At 34.3% G+C, this 18,417-nt stretch overlaps 1 pseudogene; it reads left to right on the top strand.

Moving 5' to 3' along the window:
- Nucleotides 1-4,656: 4,656 nt before the first annotated feature.
- LOC124104524 (mitochondrial ornithine transporter 1-like) lies at nucleotides 4,657-5,617 on the top strand (annotated as a pseudogene).
- Nucleotides 5,618-18,417: the final 12,800 nt, after the last annotated feature.

Consider the following 18,417-nt stretch of genomic DNA (forward strand, 5'->3'; position numbering starts at 1 on the left):
ATAACAGTTCATTACAAAGCATACCAAAAGACAGACACAATTGAAGAGTCGGAGTAATTACACATGACAGCTGGAATTATCAGACTGGGAATTTAAGAAAACTTATTGAGACTCTAAGGGTCCTAATGGATAAAGTAGACAGGATGCTAAAATAGATGTATAATGTGAGTGAAGAGATGAAAATCCTGAGAAGAACAAGAACAGTTCTGACACACTTATTGGAAGAATGCAGATAGCCAAGAAAAGAATCTCTAAGCTTGAGGATATCTACATAGAAACTGTGCTTAAAGAAAGAGAACAAAGACTGAGGGAAAACAAAAAAGGCGAGATATTAAAGGATGGTGGGACAGCTAAGAATGGCGTAACATATACATAATGGGAATTCCAGGACAAAAAGCAAGAAGAAAGCAATTAAACAAATGCATGAAAAAATAATGACCAAAATTTTCACAAATTAATATCAGACAATAAACCAGAGATCCAGGAAGCTCAGAGAACACCAAGCAGACTAGAAGAATAAACACCAAGATCAAAATAAACAAAAAGACCACACCCAAGCATATTATTTTAAACTATGGAAAATCAAAGATAAAAATAAAATCCTGAAATCAAAGGATAAAACCACTTTACATCTGACTTCTCATAAATTATTATTTTTTAAATTGACCAATTTATAACTAGACTAACCAGAATAAAAGGAGGGAAGGGACAAATAAAGAAAATCAGAGACTAAAAGGGAGACATATCCAACAGAAACTATGGGATAACTATCAAATTCTATATGCTAACAAACTGGAAAATCTAGAAGTAAAAAAAAAATTTTGGACACACATAACCTACTAAATTGAACAACAGGACAGAAAAACCTGAGTAGAACAACAACAAGGGATGAGATTGAATAAGAACAAAAAGTGTCCCAACAAAGAGAAGCCCAGCACCTGATGGCTTTTCTGCTGAGTTTTCCTAAACTTTTAAAGGACTAATGTTAATTCTTCTCCAGCTACTCTATAAAATTGAAATGGAGGGAACCCTTCAAAATTCATTCTGATGCCAGCATTACACTGTTTTCAAAACCTACAAGGACATAGCAAAAGAAGAAAATTAACCACTAATAAACATGAATGCAAAAATTCTTGACAAAATACTAGCAAATCAAATTCAAAAGTACAACAAAAAGATCATACATCATGATCAAGATGGTTTCATTCCAGGGATACAAGAATGGTTTAACATATGCAAATCAACAAATGTAAAGCATCATGTGAACAGATTGGAGGATAAAAATCATATGACGATCTCTATAAATTCAACAACCTTTTATGATAAAAGCATGATCAGGCAAAGAATGATCATACTTCAACATAATAAAATATGACACACTGACATCATTCTGAATGGGGAAAATGTAAAGCATTTTGTCTAAGATTAGGTACTAGAGTGTGTCAACTCTTAATGCTGTTATTCAATATAATATGAAGTTTTAGCTGCTACAGCAATTAGGCAAGGGTTAGAAATGAGGCATACAAATAGAAAGCAAGGAAGTAAAATTATCCCTGTTTATATAAGTTATAAAAATAAACATATAAAAACTAAAGACTCCACCAAAAGATTATTAGAACTGATAAATTCAGAAAAGTAGAGGATACAAAATCAATATACAAAAATCAATAGCTTTCTATAGACCAATAATGAATTTGCAGAGAAGGAAAACATGAGAAATCCCTTTCACAATAGCCAGTAAAACAAAACAAAACAAAAACAACTAGATTAAACTTAACTAAGGAAATAAAATACCTCTACAAAAACAAATTTTAAAACACTAATAAATAAAATTGAAAAAAACACAGAAAGAAAACTTTCTCATGTTCATAGATTGGAAGAATTAATAATATTAAAACATATTATCTGAAGCAATTTACAAGTTCAATGCAAGCACCATCAAAATACCAATAACATTTCTCACAGAATTAGATAATCCCAAAATTCATAATGAAGCAAAAATACCCCAAATAGCCAAAACAATGTTCAACAAAAAGAAACAGGCTGGAGGCTTCAGACAATACCTGACTTCAAGATATACTACAAAGTCATAATAATCAAAACAGCATGGTATTGGCATAAAAATACACAGAACAATGGAAAAGAACAGAGATTCCAGAAATAAAACCAAGTATCTACAGCTAACTGAATCTTTCTTTTTTCTTTTCTTTCTTTTTCTTTTATTTTTTCTTTTTGCACTGGGGATTGAACTCAGGGGAGTGTTAACATTGAACTACAACCTTAGTCCTTTTTATTTTTTGTTTTGAGACAGGGTCTTGCTAAACTGCTGAGCTCAATTTTATGATTCTCCAGGCTCAGCCTCCCTAACTCTGAGATTACAGGCATGTGCCATCATACAGCCAACTGATTCTTGACAGAGATGCCAAAAACACACATGGGAAAAGAACAGTCTATTCAATAAATGGTGCTTTGAAAACTGTATATCCACATGCAGAATTTTCCAACTTGATACTTATTACTCAGCATATACAAAAATTGACTCAAAGACTGAAATGTAATTCCTGAAACCCTGAAACCACTAGAAGAATGCCTAGGGGTAAACGCTTCCAGAGATTGGTAGAAGTAATAATTTTATGGATAGGATCCTAAAAGCCCAGGAAACAAAGCAAAAATTGCCAAATGGGATTGCATCAAACTAAAACACTTCTGCACAGCCAAAGAAACAATCAAAGAGTAAAGATACATCCTATGGAATGGGATAAATTATTTGCCAGCTTGTCATCTGAAAGAGGGGTTAATATCCAGAATAAAGAACTGAAAAACTTAACAATATATAAACAAGTAATCTGTTTTTTAAAAAATGGGTAAATTATCAGAATATACACTTCTCAAAAGAAGAAACACACATGGCCAATAAAAATGTGAAAAAGTAATCCATATCATTAGTTGTCAAGGAAACGTAAATTAAGACTACAATTAGAAATCATCTCATCCCAATTAGAATGGCAACTACTAAAAAGTGCTGGTGTGGATGTGGAGAATAAATAACTCATATACAATGTTGATGTGAGTGTAAATTATTATTCTCCAACTGTTATGGTTTAGATATGATGTGTCCCACAAAAGCTCATGTGTAAGACAATGTATAAGAGTTCAGAAGTAAAAGGATTGGGTTATAGAACCTTGATCCAATCAGTGAATAAATCCTCTGACAGGGATTAACTGAGTAGTAATTGAAGGCAAGTGGGATGTGGTTGGATGAGGTGGATCCCTGAGGGAATGCCATTGGGGTATAGATTTTGGCTTTGTTGAACTGAGCTTACTCTTGAGTCTTCTCTCCATCAACAGGTGAGCTGCTTCCCTCCTCCATACTCTTCTGCCATGATGTTCTGCCTCACCTCAGGCCCCAAGGAATGAAGTCAGCAGTCTATGGAAAAAGAACTGTAAAATCATCAGCCCCCAAAATGAGCTTTTGCTCCTAAAGTTGTCTAAAACATCCACTATGGAGAACAATATATAGATTTTTCAAAAAACAAAACATAAAACTACAATAAGGTACAATTATCCCACTTCTGAGTATATATCCAAAGGAAAATAATCAGCATGCAAAAGATATATGTGCATGATTATGTTTGTTGCATCACTGTTCTCAATAACTAAGATATAGAACAGCTTGGGTACCCACCAACAGATGAATGGATAAAGAAAATATAGTATACATGAACAAAGGAATATTATTTATCCATAAAGACTAATGTAATCTTATAATTTGCAATGAATTGGATTAAACTAGAGAATCTTAAATGAAATAAAACAGAGACAGCCAATCAATGCATATCTCTCTCATATATACAAAATAATTTTTTTAATCAACCTGAAATTACAATAGTGATTACTAGGAACTGAAAAGGGTACAGTGGAAGGAGAGAGGTATAGGGATAGAAGAGGTTGGTTGATATGATCAATGCATGCTTGATTTCATTAAGTATCCCAATAATACATACTGAATCCTATTAATATGTAAAATATATGTTAATTAAAATAAATAAATAAAAAGGAAAAGAAAGGAAATAAAAGATATCTGGATCGGGAAGGAAGAAATAAATGTCTTTACAAAAGACATGACTGTCTATGTAGAAAATCTTAAAGAATCATCAAAAAACTGAAAATTTTAAGTTATTATAGTAAAGATGCAAAATATAAAGCTAAGATAAATGCTATTTGCATTTCTTCATACCAGTAATAATCAACTTTGAAATGAAATACACAATACCATTTACATTAGCACCTTTCAAAAATGAAATAGTAGTTATATACCTAATAAAATATGCACAAGAGCTATATGAGGAAAATCACAAAATTCTAATAAAGCAAATCAGAGAACTAAATAAATAGATAATCTATATTCATGGATTAGAAGACTCTACATTACCAAATGTAAATTTTTCCTAACTGGATATATTGATTCAAATGCAATCCCAATCAAAATACCAGAAAGTTATTTTGTGAATATTGTCAAACTGATTACAAGTTTATAAAGACAGGAGCCAAGAGGGTGGTGAAGCTCAAGCAGCACGCAGCCTCAACAGCATGGCAGGATACACAGTGCCCATCATAAGCTCCTAAGAGTCACCTTCTATGTATCCCAGCAGCACCATGAAATCCAATCCTGCCATCCAAGTTGCCATTGACCTCACAGATGTGTACTGACAGGGCAGCCCTTTGACACAACGAAGGTGAAGATACAACGTTCCCTGTCTTGTACCGAGGCCTCACAGATTGCTGCCTGAAGACCTACTCACAGGTGGTTTCTGTGGCTTCTACAAGGGCACCAGGTGGGCTCTGATGGCAAACATCTCGGAGAATTCGGTGCTCTTTGCCCTAAGGCTTCTGCCAGCAGATGGTAGGGGGAACAATTGGGTTGGACAAACAGGCAAAGTTGAGTGATTTGCAGAAGGTACTCACAGGGTCCTTCACCTTTGCCTAGCTGGTGCTCTGCCCCACAGAGCTCATGAAGGGCCCTCTGCAGACCACGTATGAAATGGAGACGTCAGGAAAGATAGCCAAGAGCCAGAATACAGTTTGGTCTGTTGTTAAGACTATCCTTAGATATCCTTATCCTTGGGCTTCTACCATGTACTCTCCAAGTGCTTTGCTTTGAAAAGTACAAGGCTGTTTCTTCTTTGTTGGCTATGAACTGAGCCCAACCTTTTTATGCATCAGGGAGATCAAAAGATGAACTAGGCCCTCTGTCTTTGTTAAGTGGTGAAATTGGTGAAATTTGCCTGTGGCTTGCTATATACCCTGTGGATTGGGTTAAATCCAGAATTCAAGTTCTTTCCATGTCTGGAAAACAGGATTTATTGGAACCTTGCTAGGTGTTGTAAATAATGAAGGAATAACAGCCTTATATTCTGGACTGAAACCTACTATGATTCCTCCATTCCCTGCCAACGGGGCACTATTTTGGGGCTATGAATACAGCAGGGAGTTGATGAGGAGCCAGTTGGAAGAAACTGAAGTGTCTTGGTGGGCCTGGATCCAGCCCAGGCGTTTTAGGACTATTGTTCATTTCATGGCTTCACAGAGTATGAGAACAATGTGGAATGCTTTTTAATTCTTGGGAATTTTGCCTTTGTCTTCACTTGTTCTACCCTAAGTCTTAAGCTTTATAAAAGGACATCTATTTTACATCATATAATTTCTGCCCACATTGTATTGCTCTTACCCTTGATAGAATATGCTGGATGGCTGATGGCCCTGTGCACCTAACTTGAAAGGCTGAGTATAGTTTCACTAGGGCATTATTTCTGCATAAATCTGCAAGTATACATGCATTTTGGATAGTATACATGCATTTTGGATGTTGAGGGAAACATAATTTGGTTTCATGTTTAATCTCATATATCAGAAAACCCAGAAGTGACTATTTTTCACTAAATGGTTATAAATGATGGCTTAAACCATCTTAGATGTAGCGTCTCTTTAGAAGTCCACTAAACTTGTGTACTGAGAGGTTAAAGTTTTCACATGGCGCCTGAAAACTAAAATATCCATATAGATTTTTAGTAGACTATATTTGCATACTGGTGTATTCACATTCTTGATCAAGCTTCAGAGTAGGCATCTTGGATTTTCCCAAGAAGCTTTACTCTTAGTGCCATTCATTTTCCAGCTGGGCTCATATTCCACAGTTGATAATGTTGCTAGATGTAGCCTAGATGATCAGACCTTTGGGAAGCAGTGGTGGCCTTCACCAACCTCCCTTTTTTCTCCTTTACCAAAAAGCTTCCCCTATGCTGGGTTGTAGATTCAGGAAAGGACCCAGAGATGTGGGCTGTGTTGTGCTGTGCTATTTGATGATGGCTGATAGCAGCTCTTAATTCCATCTCTGGGTCCTGGCCTGGGTAGAATTGTGGGCATTGTGTTGGCCCAGTTCCAGGGCTGCTGAACCACTTTGAACCATCCATCATCCTCTCTGCCCTACCAATCAGAAGTCCTTCCAGGGAACAGAGAGTGGCAAAGTCAAAAGAAGCCTTTGCTTCCTGTTTGGTAAACAAGTAGTAGCAGTGTTCATCGGTGACGCCCTATTCTCTCAGAACTAGAAAGAGCTTAGTGCTTCTATTTCACTGTGAATGATGGCAAGACTGACCCATCCTGAAATTTACCTCAGAATCCACAACTACTTGCCATGCTTTTTCAGTGTTTGAGCCTTCTGCATTTGGGGCTGGCAGTTTATGAATTTTAAAGTGTATAGATGAGGTGTGAGTTTATAAAGCAGTATAACATAAGAAACACAATTTTATTAAACTAGGTGGTATGTAATATATGTTCCCAACAGAACAAAGCCTACAATGCATCTGATGATCCCCATAGATTTGGGATGGGTAGCTGTGATATAAGAGGGTCATTCTTATCACCACTAAAGTCACACATATCGTTTCATGCTATGGGGGCATTCTCAGTAAGAAGTGCTCTTGAACAGCCTGTGAAACCAAAATCAAGCAGGCTGACAATTTTAACAAGTCTTACTTTGTGTGTCTGTGCCTGTGGGCAGAATGTAAATGCTGGGCAACACCTCCAATTTCCTTCAGCTTTCTGCTATCAGTCAAACCTCTGGCAACTCTTAGAGTATCAGAAGAAGAGGGTCAGGGAAACAAGGTGCTACTAAATAGGATGGAGAACCAAGGACATTTAGGGCAGGGATGTTTGTCATGCCTGATATGCTCCAGAGCTAGAGCTGGTCCTCCATTTGCTCTTACTTTATGAGAAAACCATTGTATTCTATTTTTCTCTCTACACATAAATACTCAGTAGCTACTGAATGGTGCTTCTTCTGAACAGGCATGAATTGAAGCAAAATAAAACATGGGACTGGCTTCTAAGCAGAAAACTGCTTTAGAGTCTGCATGGTGGCCAGGAGCTTGTCCCTGTTAGCTCTTTTGGCAATAGATCTTCTCACAAGATGTCCATTCAAGATTTATCTAAATAACTTCCATAGAAATAGTCTGCAGCAAGTGAAAGTGAAGAAAGGAAACCCAAGTCTGGAGAATTTCCTTTTCTTTCTATTAGCTTAATTTGTGATTCAATATTTTGGTACAGTTTGTACCATTTAAGATCTATACTCTGGACAAAAGTATAGTAACTTGAAATATTGTGTCTAAAGAAATTTGGGTATTCTATCATTAAATTATTAACCTAAAAACTAAATAAGTTTATAAAGATAGTCAAAAGGCCCAGAAGAACCAGCACAATATTGAAAGAGAAGAGGGAGAACTATACCTACGTAACTTCAAGACTTACTTAAATAGCTACAGTAATCAAAAGACTATGATATTGATGAAAAAGATATCAAATTTATCAACTGAACTGAATACAGAGACTAGAAATTGACCCAGATAAGTCTAGTCAACTGATTGTTGTCAGGAGCAAAGACATTACTGAAGCATAGCTAATCATTTTAATAAGTGGTGCTGGAACAACTGGACATACCCATGCAAATAGAAACCTAGACACATCCTTCGTAAAAATTAACATAAAGGACATCTTATAATTAAATGTAAAATTCAAAACCAAAAACTTACAAGATAACAGGAGAAATGTAGATGACTTTCACTATGGTAATGACATTTTAGATACACTAAAGGCACAATCCATGAAGGAATTAATTGAGCAACTGCATTAAAATTAAAATCTTTTGATCTGTAAATGATGAATATCTTTTAATCGAGAGATTAAAAAGAAAACCCAGAGACTGGGATAAAATATTTTATAAAGATACATCTGATAAAGGACTGTTTTACAAAACATACAAAGAACTTGTAAGATTCAACATTTAAAAATATGATTAAAATTTTCTCAAAGGCATTAACCCATAGTTCACCAAAGATGATACACAGAGGACCAATAAGCATATGAAAAGATTCTCAGTGTGATACGTCTCAGAGAAATGCAAATTAAAATAGCAAATGCCTACAAAAACAGTTTGGTATTTTTTTTATATAAACTTAAACATTCTTTTACTTTACAATCCAGCAATTGTGCTCCCTGGCATCAATCCAAAGGAGTTAAAAACTTATGTTCACAGTAAAATCTTCACATGCATATTTATAGTGGCTTTATTCACAATTGCCAAAACTTGGAAGCAACTGAGATGCCCTTCAGTAGGAGAGTAGATAAACAAACTGCAGTATATCCAGACACTAGAATACTATTCAGTGTTATAGATGAAAGGAGCTATTAAGCCATGGAAAGACATTGTGGGACCCTCAATGCATATTACTCAGTAGAAGAAGTCAATACCAACAGCTGTGTATTTTATGATTCCAACCAAAAGACATTCAGGAAAAGGCAAAGATTATAGAGATAAGAACATAGTCAAGGCCTGCTAAGGTTTGGAAGAGGGGAGGTAGAGTGGAAGAGACATTTAGGGTAGTGGAAATACTCTGTATGATGCTGCAGTGGTGGATACATGTTATTATACATACATTTGTCTAAACCTACAGAATGTACAACACCAGTGGTGACGCTTACTGTAAAATATGGGCTTTTAGTAATTATGCTGTCAATACAGGTTTATCAGTTATAACAAATGTACTCTTCTGGTGAAGGATGCTCTCAGAGCGGGAGGTTATATATTAGTTGGGACAGAGGGTACTATAGGTTGGAGGTAGTTTGTCCCCCAGATGTTTATATGTTGGAAGTTTGGTGTTCAGTGTGGTACTGTTGGGAGGTGGTATGAAACCAAGATGTGGGGCCTACCAAGAAGGAATAAGGTCATTAGAGGTGCTGCCTTTGGAAATAATTAAAGTAATTCTCAGAGAACTGGTTAATTCTCATGAAAGGACTGGAGTAAGAAAGCAAATGGAATGCCTCCCCTTTTTCTGGCTTCCTGTCTCATTATGTGATCTGTCCCTCTCATATTTATTTACTCCCACTATGACACAATCTACCACACTGTTGTATGGGCAGAGTGTTCATCATCCAAACCTGTGAGCTAAATAAATTTATTTTCTTTATAAAGGACCCAGTCCAGGATATTTTTTATAGTAATGGAAAATGTACTAATACAGGAGATATATAAGAAACCCCTATACCATCTGCTGAATTTTGCTGTAAACATGAAACAGCTCAAAAAAATAAATTGTTAAAAATCATTGTGAAATGAAGGGGTGGGGGATTTGAGGATGCACAACAAAAATGACTGGAACAATAAGAAATGTGTCAGAGTTATTGAATAGCTATTTTGGGGCGGGGTTGTGATAGTTGTGATATTAGGCATTTACTTTGTCATTTTAATTACAATGTAAATAAGCCTGTTCTTCATAATTTTCTATTCTCCATTTAAAAGAGGATATCAAAGCTATTAAAACTAAGGCCACAAACTCCTGGATGTGCCCTTAATGAGCAATTATTTGAACACTTAGATAAGTATATTTAGAAACTGTGACTTCGTCCAAGGCAAGCCTATCGCCATTCTTCTACACCTAAAAGACTTATAGAATTGTAGGATAAATTATATTTCTCTTAAGGGTAGTATACCATGAAAAAAAATCTCATACAGTCATTGTAAGAAAAGAAGCGTCCCATAATTTTAACTGAGCCAGGATTTCTGTGAAATAATGAAAATGTAAAAATAGGTTTGGGAGAAGATTTATCAAAGGTATCTATTAATGAACACGAGAATCTTTTTTAATAAAAAACAGAAACAAAGTTATTTATCTTGCTATCATTTGGGGTAGCATAATGTAAACAAATCCTGTTATATAAAAATTATAATCTAAAATGGTTTATCTAATCCAAAAAATAAGATTTTAATATGCCTTAAATCACTATAAAAATGGGTCCATATTTTAAAAGCATTTTCAAAATGGTTTGAGTTCCATAAAATTATTGTAGTGCTTAAAAATATTGCTAGTCATCTTTTTTCTTTTGCTTCATTGTTTACTGTTGAGTTCTTATGGGAAAATTCTATGCACTGCCTGTATTAATATTTTGCAATTTATCTCCAGGTACATGGGACAATGAGACATTTCATTAGAAAGCTGAAACAGAAAGAAAATAATCTTTATGCATATTTTCTGTTATCTTAGTAGCTAAAGATTCACTTGAATTCCATGGGACAGCTTTTGAAAGTAAATGTGTGAGTACATGAGTATATAAGATAAAAAATAAAATATGCATATAAATAATCATAAATTTAAGACACAATACTCAAATCACCATGTTATTTTAGGGAAGCCTATCATTTTCTTCAGCTAACTCATTTATTAAGTGATTAGGTTGTCTTAATTAAATGCTATATTCTTTCTCACTTTAATATATATAAAATGAACTATTTCTTGTATCTGCATATTTTGGAAATGAGGAAAATTTTGGTCATCAAATAAATGACAATGTTTAATATAACACAAATTAGATATGCTTTGCAAATGAGTGACATATATACCTGCATAAGGCCAATACAATCATGCTTATCAAGGGGTCAGTGTTGTAAGCTAAGAAATATTTGTGTAAAAAAATGCCTCTGAAAAGTAAAATAATATTATTCCAGCTTATGATAATTTTTATTTATTAGGATATAACACAGATACTCAGTAATAATGCTGTTTTCTTTGTTTTTGAAATTAAATTTTAATAAGTAAAATAAGTATTTGAATATAGAGTATCACATCTTGCCCTTTCTAACGAGTCTAGTAATATGAAGTGTCTTTATTCACATTTTGAAGAAAAATATACTACATCCAATATGAAAATATTTACATAATCATTTTTTAGCATTGCATTCTACTGACACTTCCCAAAAAATATCCAAGTTTTATTCAATGATTGGACATATTTTATTGTAAGCTCTGTTGTATTATAATCCTCTGAAATATTTTTTTCCTTAGGGATCTATTCTAGGTTGTCTTCCTAGAAGATGTCATTTTCAAATACATCTCCATGACTTGAATTAACACATAAATCCCAATGCAGAGCAATTCTATACCTTCAATCACCTTTTTTTCTAACTTCCACATCCCCGTATCCAACTGTTTCATGTGTCTCTTTTTGTGGATCTCACAACAGCATCAAAGTCAGAGTGATCAATACTGAGTCCTTCAGCTTTCCTCAACCTCCAAATTTGAGTGTTACCATCATTCACTTAATAAATTTGGAACACAGCAATCATTAATTCTGTTTGTAAATAGATATAAAATTGTCAAGAACAACTCGTTAAATGTATATAAACTTTCCAGTACCACTTCTTCATAATAGCCCATAAGTATATCCCACACTGCATGTAGCAGGAGTGTTTTTCTAAAACTTTCTTGCTTAAAAATTCTAAGTGGTTCTCTATTTGACAATAGAATATACACTAAATTTTAAAAGATGGTGTCTAAATATGCTTGGTTGCTACACCAAAATACTATAGAATAAGTGGCTAAAACCATAGAAATTTATAGTCTCACAGTTCTGAAAGTTGGAAGTCCATGATCAAAGAGTTAGCAACTTCCTAGCTTGTTAGGCACAATGGCATTGTGCCCTCCCATTATTTATTCTCCGTGTGTAATCATAGAGATTGCAAGCCAGTTGATTTCTCTTCACATAGGACAATGATACTATTATATCAAATTCCCATTCTTATGACATCATTTAACCCTAATTACTTCCTTAGAGGCCTCATCTCAAAATATAGCCACACTGGGTATTTGGCTTCAACCTATGGATTTGAGGAGGGCATAAACATTTAATCCATAACATGTGGATATGAATTAAGAGCTGGTTTCTGTTATCCATTCACTTTATTTTCTTATTACTAAATCTTCATGTTTGCTTTATTCAACAATTATTATTCTAGCACCTGCAATTTTCTAGGCAATTAATTGTGATAACCTCTGAAGGGAGACCAAATACTGTTTCTTTATGTTCACAAAACTTTTATTTTATTGAGGAAAGACAGCAAGTAAATATTCAAAGGCAATGTCCACAAAGATATTTCCAAAATTAAGATATTCTCTACCTTCATGCATCTTCCCTACCTCTATGTCTTCAAGATCTACCCTATTCTCTCTTTCTTAATCTTTCTTTCTCTCTTTTTTTCATGTGTGCATGGATTGTCTATTCACTGTAAACTGAAGCCGACTCTACCTGGCCTATGATGTCAAATCATGCTACAGCAATAGAACATGATCAATTTTTTTCTCACTTAATGAGTTGACCATCTCTGACTAGCAGAATAGAGATGATGACTTCTTGTATTCATCATTATAGACCTGTAATCTAGCAGTGATTGACATATACTGAATGTCTGACATTCAACAAAAATTCATTGGGTATTGTTGGATCTTATACCACATTTTTTGTACAGCACATCCAATCCTTTGGGCTAATAATGGATCTTATCATGACAAAAAGAAAGTAAAGTTGTAGTAGTCAATCATTGTATTAAAAAAATTTCAATTCATTTATTTACTACAAAAATATTCATAGCACTTAATATGAAACTATGAACTATAAATCATCAAAACACATTATATCTTGTTTTATTGAAAGGACTGTAGTGCATAATTGTTTTCTCATGGCATTTCTTAGAATGATTAATCTGTATAGCTGGGTTTTGTTTAATACTTCTGTATAATCTTTTTCTTTCTTGACATTTAGTCTCTCTACAAGGACTATGGTGCCCTTTTTCTCAACATTTGTAAACTAATAAGTGACAAAATTACAATGCTTCCATGGATCAAGGAATCACATGGAAGTTCATTTTACAGAACTATTTTACATTAGCTCATTAATGCTCATCATCAAAGGCACTGTAGAACATTAGGTCCTATTGTCAAAAGAACCTTGTTAAAATTTAACTGAGAATACATGAATTGAGGAACAATTAGTGTTTTCACAACAAACCATTTAGGAGCTAATTAATTCCAATGGTGGGGGGTTAAGATTACAGTTCCTTTGGACTTCTGCAAAAATACTGATATACAACATAAAAAATTATGAAAAAACAATACTAATATAAAACACCTTACAAATTGACCATAATGAATATTAACAAATTCAGTACATTGAACTTTGTGAGATTTTAGGCAATCACAAATCAAAGAATATCACAGGCAGTAACAGATTATTCTGAGAATACAGATAAACCAGAATCATCTGATTACTTGAATACTTATTAACTTTCTTATTGATCCCCATAAAATATGGATTCTGATTTGTTAGGTCTTAGGTAAGGAAGACCTGGGATTCTATATTTTAAAATGACATACAGAAGATATTCCCTAACTTTTTCCTTTCTCAGAACTGTCAGTGTTTTATTTTGTTTTGTTTCTGGGACACTTAGGACAAATAATTAACTAGTCATTTTTTAATTACAAGAATAGTCCAAATAACTTTAAAAGTGTTTATACCTTAAAATTTTAACTGCTATTTGAAAAAGTATCAAATGCAATTGAAAAAGAATATTTTTTATTTTATTGTTAACTGATGCCTATTATTTACTGGGGAGTATACAAGCAAGTCTTGGGCACTGCACAACTTCTCAAGCTTTGGAATCAGGTTGGCTGCCATCACCCTCATTTCATGTTCTACATGGACTTTTTCAGCACCTGTTTCTCATCACAGTGATTATCATTAAGCCAAACTATTGACTTCATGTTATTTTTCCCTACCTTAACATGAATAATTCCTTTTCAGACTTTATCTTGCATAGTTCTTGAGATTCCTTGGCAATAACAGAGAAGTAATGGGTAGGCTTATATAGTGAAAGCAGCTTAACTCTGTGTTTTTATTTAATTTGCATGTGGTCAATTATGTTATATGGTTTCAAATATACTTGTGAACAAACACGAAAGGATTTATATATCTGCTTATTTGTAGCATGATATATATATATATATGATATATATATATGTCATATATATATATATATATATATATATATATATATATATATATATACTATCAATAAAAGCACACAAATTTCATGTAATTATTTATATTGTATTCAATATTTTAAAATTTTGTATGAGGCCCAAGTTTCATTCCCGGGCATCTCCACCAAAAAAACAAAACAAGGCAAACAAACAAAAGTAAATAAAAATTATTAAATTACTCTAATTTGTGAATCTATCATTTATTTAGAAAAAATAAGTAGGTTATTTTGATATGTGGTGTGGTTGAGGTCCCCACAACCAACTTCAGGTTTAATGATTTAAAATAAGAACTCATTGTACTTAGAAAAGCTATCATAATCACAGCTCTGATTTATTTTACACACACACACACACACACACACACAGATGAAAAGAGTAGAATAAAATGGTGTATGGGTGAAGTCCAAGAGAAACTGAGAATAAACCTGTAGATTCAAGGAGTTAGTGTTTTATTCTATCAGTGACAATGTGTGGCAACATGTATGAAGAGCACACCCAATCAGTGGTATCCATGGTTTCTAATCAGTCACTTAGGCATACAGAGTTCCATGTGACTGATCTTGTTACTCATATTCTGAGTCCCTAGAAGTCAGGATGATATAAGAAGGTCCAAGGCCTCAGCCCTCCACTGTTGACAAAGGCATCAGTCTTCTCAAGATTGGTACATGACAAGCCCCAGTCCAGTCTGCAAGTAAATGATTTCTCCATAGATCCAAGGGTGTGCATACCAGCTGTGTGGTCCATATTGGGGAGGATAGATACAGAAAAGTAACCATATGAATTAGGCTCATAACATTTTTGTCATGGGATACTAAAGTGTGGTGTGGAAGCAACTATGTGAGCTCTGATAGACCATCCTAATGGCCCTGTGAATGTTCTACTTTTGAGATAGTGATCAGCCAATGAAGGGCATAGTGAAATCATCTAAAGTACACAGCCTAATGGAAGGGCCACTAGTAATGTTTCAAAGGGTAGTACTATAAGTAGTCCTATTTCTGAAGCATATGCATGAAGCCAATACATGGCCCACGTCACAGTCTCCCAGATCCATCAGTATTAGCAAAATCATACAGTCCTACAAGGACCAAAAAACAGAAGCATCTCACCTCTGAAGAGTGGGTACAGGTTTCCAAATGCCCATCTCACTTTGACAAGAAATTCTGTGTCTACATCCCAGACCATACAGTAAAATATTTTCCCCCATCTTCTGATTCTGAAAGTACAGGGAAAATGAAGTCCTATTCATACTCTCTATCATGAACAGAACTGATATCCTCAATCACATAATTTAGTTGATTTCACTTTGCTTCAGTTGTGGGTGAACATAAACATCAAATTGTCAAATCAGACTTAGATGGTGTCAGGCTTATAATATTCTCAAGAAAATAGGTACAGAAGGAATTAATGGGGGCTTAAGAACACTGTGGCTCTCCTGATCTTTCTTTCCTTCATCATGTCCTCTGGCCTAGAGTAATAGATGTTATTTCATATAAAGTTCAGGCCAATTCACAAAACGGATTGCCTTTAAGACATAAAAGCAATCATGATATTCACTGGGAAAAATAAGAGACCCAGAATGGCCAAAGCAATCCTAGGAAGAAAAGTGAATCAGGAGGCATCACAAAAGCAGACCTTAAATTATACTACCATAGATATAATTTCTATTGCATAAATAAATACCTACTATATAATACTATATATACCTACTATACATATGATATAATTTATATAGTATATATAGTAGAGAAATAGTAACAAAGATAGCATGGTATTGGCAGCAAAACGGACATGAAGACTAATGGAACAGAATAGAAGACAGAGACAACTCCACAAAAATACAGTACATACTATACTCATACTATACAAAGACACATAAACATACATTGGAGAAAATAAAGCCTTTTCAACAAATGGTGGTGGGAAAACTAGAAATCAATATGTAGCAGAATGAAATTTAACCCCTATTTCTCACCCTGAATGAAACTCAAAGTGATCAGGGACCTAGACATTCGACCATACACTCTGCACCTATTAGAATAAAATGTAGGCCCGACTCTTCATCATGTCAGTTTAGGAACTGACTTCCTAAACAAGACTTCTAAAATGTAAGAAGTATAATCAAAAATAAAGAAATGGAATGGTATCAAATATAAAAGCTTTTTCACAGCAAAGGAAACAATCAAGAACGTGAGGAGAGAGCCTACAGAATGGCAGAAAATCTTTGCCACACACACCTCAGATACAGAATTAATCTCCAGGATATACAAGGAACTCAAAAAACTTCACACCAAAATAAATAGATAGATAGATAGATAAAAATAAGTCAATAAAAAATGGGCAAAGGAACTGAACAGACACTTCACAGAAGAAGCAATACAAATGGTCAAAGATATATGAAAAAATGTTCAACATCTCTGGGAATTAGAGAAATGCAAACCAAAATTCCTCTAAGATTTCATCTCACTCCAGAGGAATGGCAATTATCAAGATTATAAGTAATAGTAAATGTTGGCAAGGATGGGACAAAAAGGGTTTACTCATACATTGCTGGTAGGACTGCAAATTGTTGCAACCACTCTGGTAAATATTATGGCGATTCCTCAGAAAACTTGGAATGGAACCACCATTTGACCTAGTTATCCCACTCCTTGGCATATACCCAAAGGACTTAAAATCAGCACAACACAGTGATAACAGACACGTAAATGTTTATAGCAGATCAATTCACATTAGCTCAGCTATGGAACCAACCTAGGTACCCTTAAACAGACGAAAAGGTAAAGAAAATGTGGTACATATACACAGTGGGATATTACTCAGCCATAAAAAGAATGGCTTTATAAAGACTTTTGCAGGTAAATGTATGGATCTAGAGACTATCATACTAAGTAAAATAGACCAACCCCCACCCCCCAAAAAAAACAAAGATCAAATGTTCTCTCTATATGTGAATGCTAACACACAACAAGGTAGGAGTGAAAAATAGAAGTTCATTAGAATAGGCAAAAGGGAATGAAGGGAAGGGAGAGATATGGGAATAGGAAAGCCAGTATAATGAATCACACATAACTTTTGTTATGTTCATATATGAATGCACTACCAGTGAAACTCCACATCATGGAGTTTCAACCACAAGAATAGGATCCTAATTAGAATAAGTTATGCTCAATAGACATATGTCAAAATACTCTCTACTGACATGTATACCTAAAAAGGAATAAAAAAATGAAAAAAATATGAAATATGTTCACCCAGTCTATATGACATTTGTCAGAGAGCCAGGTCCTATTAATCCATTGATCTCAACTTAGTTACCATAAGCATTCCTAAAGTAACCATGAACTACTCAAAGCATACTATAAATGAGGCCTCTTCTCTTAGAAAATAACATTTTCCTATTTATCATAATACTAGTTAGCAGACTGTTTACAAAGAAATTAGATCAATTTACCTATCTTTTCTTTCTCCAGGAACATCTTCCTCTCTGTCCCAGATGTATTCATTAATTATGAGAGAAATTAACCATAGTCCTGATGCTTAAAACTCATTTATCTCTATTTTATTGTTTCAAAGAATGATATGGAAGACAAAGTATTAGAAACTTATTCCATGTCACCATCTATTTCAAGTCCTTAGTTACCACGCCAATTTTGACTAGTTATAATGAGCATGCATTACATATTGTAAAACTCCTCTGAAAAATAAATACACACACATTATACATAATAGTAGGGTTCATTTTGACATATTTATAAATGCATATAATAGCTTATTTCATCTTAATCCCCAATACGTCCTCTTTCCCTCTCCTCCTCCCTCTTTTCCCCCTACCTCTACTCTACTGGTCTATCTTCTATCCATTTATTTTCAATTGGTGCATTATACTTATATAAAATTGGAATGTGTTGTGATACATTCATACAGGCACATATCATAGTTTGGTCAATTTCTCTGTAGTTGCTCCCCTTTCCCATCACTCATTCTGCCTTCTTGGTTG

Source organism: Marmota monax, unplaced genomic scaffold (assembly GCF_021218885.2).
Source record: "Marmota monax isolate L192 unplaced genomic scaffold, Marmota_monax_Labrador192_F-V1.1 WCK01_AAM20220418_F8-fsc00001, whole genome shotgun sequence".
Classification (NCBI taxonomy): Eukaryota; Metazoa; Chordata; class Mammalia; order Rodentia; family Sciuridae; genus Marmota; species Marmota monax.